Source organism: Parasteatoda tepidariorum, chromosome 5 (genome assembly GCF_043381705.1).
Source record: "Parasteatoda tepidariorum isolate YZ-2023 chromosome 5, CAS_Ptep_4.0, whole genome shotgun sequence".
NCBI classification, from domain to species: Eukaryota; Metazoa; Arthropoda; class Arachnida; order Araneae; family Theridiidae; genus Parasteatoda; species Parasteatoda tepidariorum.
Window position 1 is genome coordinate 30,250,716 of NC_092208.1, and position 2,736 is coordinate 30,253,451.

Consider the following 2,736-nt stretch of genomic DNA (forward strand, 5'->3'; position numbering starts at 1 on the left):
ATATATATATATATATTTGATGATAGTGATCTATCGTTTGTCAAAGTGGGGCCGGGATAGCTTGATTGGTAGGACGATGGGCTCGTGTTCGTGAGGTCGTGAGTTCGAATCTTGCCAGCCGAAGAATTCTCGTCTATTAAATGGGTACTGGTGCACGTTAAATCTGTCGGGGTCATAAAGTCTTCCAAGTTCCCATAACAAATCAATATCTCTGGGGGTACTGAATTGGAGATTGATCGTTCTCTGGTTCAGGTCAAAATTACGATCTGTGGCTGAATGAATACAGCATGAATGGGCCCTCCCTGTAAAACGGGCTGTGACGTGTGTGTGGTTGAAGTTGTATTCTTGACTATGAATGGCTCCACTGAAAATGAAGAAACGCACCCTCTGCCTCAAAAATTCGCTATAGTTTCTCATATCAGGCTTGCTGGTATTGGCATGGGGCATAAGTAACAACATAATATTTGTGAAAGTTATACTTGAACTTCCTAGTACACAGATATTTTTTTATATTTTGCCCCAATTTATTTAATTTTTTTAAAAATTATGTGACATATATATTTTAATTTTTTTGTTTCGTTTTTTAATATACAATTTTTATGGAATTAAAATGTTAAAACCTGACCTAGTGGCATTTCTGCATTCATTATGAGACCAGCGACCTCCAATTAAAGAATTATTAATTTAACACACCACCATTTAATATACCACCAATGAATTGTTTTTAAAATGTTTTAAGTTTAACGAATATGACATTAACAATTAAACATGGTACATAAACAAATTACAAAATTTTAATGAAAATTAGAGCATTTATCGAACCACGCATAACAAAATTAAGCTTAATATATTTTATCTGCAACTAACTTTAATTGCCCCTATCAAAATCAAGTATGGAAATTAAACTATGTATTCGCGCTATTTTATTACAGTAATAAAATAAAGTAACAAAATAAAACTATGCGATTGTGAATTAGTACAATCAAATATATAATGAAAACTATACCTGTGTTACTTTTGCAATTGGAATCATAATTAAAAGATATCAATGAACACTTTATCATAAAAAGACACAAAAAAGTTACTACTTACATTTTTTTCTTCATTTAAATGCTCAAAACAAAACTGAATTAAACCTATTATATTTTCAGTGTGATTCAGGTCATTTACAATAATTTATTGATGAAATCTCAAAATTTTCTTACGCGTTCGAAATTGAGATAAACAAACGGCTAATGGCACATACAAATACAAAGTTATACATATATTTGCTTACTTGATTGATATGGTTGAACTTTAATTAGTTCCAAAATTAGAATCCATTTTTTATGCATCGTTAAGAAATAATTATACTCTTATAAGAAAAATTAATTCAATTAAATAAATACCAATTAAATATACATAAAATATACTACCTATTCTATTGAAAATTATTTTCAAAAATAAATGTAAAAGTTTGTTGTTTCCGTAATATTCTGTAAAACGTACATGTAATGGTATTGGTAAACAAACCTTTTCTCCCCCCTCCTTCGGATTGTTGACTATTAAAATGTACAGAACGCAATCGAGCAGTCTATAAGATAAGATACCAGAAATCTATTTCAAAATGCAGCGAGATTAAAACGTTAAAAGTAGTTTATCAAAATAATAACAACACAAAAGAAAATGAAAATATTGAGGAAAAAGGCAGGGGTGTATTGGTAGGGGTACACGGGTTGATGGTGTATATACCCACAAATTTTTTTTCCTCCATCAAATATCATTTATTCTTTACTCTTACTATCTTTTTTTATCAACTATCTTACTATCTTTTTTTATGTAGAATAGTTTAAAAAATTTGAAAATGCATCTTTAAAATTTGTGTGGAATAAAAATATAGTATTTATAGTGTTTGCATTTTGTAATAATAATTTTTACTTAGCATAAATTATGTTAAGCGCTTAAATTAAATGGGAAAAAAACTTACATTAAAAGTAGTCATAATTTAGCGTATCATGTATATATATAGTAGTCAAAATCTATAATAGTAGTCATATATATAATCATATCATATATATATAATAGTATCATAATACATAATCGTATCATATATATAATAGTAGTCATAATATATATATACATATATATCGCTAAAATCTTCATATGCATCATAATTGCAATATGTATTTTCGTATATTTTTATATATATAAAAATATGCGAAATGTTGAACACTACTACAACGCTGAAAAAATACAGTGGAAATATAATTTAAAGTAGCACTATTTGCGCTATAGTACAGCATGATATATTACTGTTAATTTGAATAACAACAATCTGTAGACATTTTTAAATTAATTTAGTTAATTAATTTACTAATTTTTTAATTAAATTCAAAAAAATTAGTTAAATGAATGAAAACTAATGCAGGCTGTTATTTAATAACTGCTGTCATTATATATTTTTAGAAACCTTGGGAAAAATGAAGTCTCAAAAGCTATGCAAATGATTAATCACAATTTAATATTTAAAAGCAACAAAAGGAAAAAAAACAATTTTTATTAAGGTAGGCAAAAGTAAAAGTGGAAAAATTAAAAAATTGTAAAACCAGTTTATTTGGAAATCTTACTATATATAAAATTCTAATGATATAATGATATTGATGGTGTCGCAGTTTTCCATTGTTGTCGGTGCATTTTTATTGGCTGGAAAATCACGTGGTAGGATCCAGTTTTCCCTCATTCATTTCCATATTGTTT

At 27.6% G+C, this 2,736-nt stretch overlaps 1 protein-coding gene across 4 annotated transcripts in view; it reads right to left on the reverse strand.

Annotated features, from left to right (window-relative positions):
* Positions 1-2,736, reverse strand: part of LOC107445985 (protein unc-93 homolog A) — a 21,598-nt gene that overhangs the window by 12,875 nt on the left and 5,987 nt on the right. The window contains exon 1 of one of the 4 annotated variants that reach the window (XM_071181226.1): positions 1,489-1,542. The exons of 2 other annotated variants lie outside the window; for them this stretch is intronic. The gene's annotated coding sequence lies outside the window, so the exon portion shown is untranslated. Of the gene's footprint in view, positions 1-1,415; positions 1,543-2,736 lie in introns of those variants that run through there. One more of the 4 variants, XM_071181223.1, reaches the window with a different exon arrangement.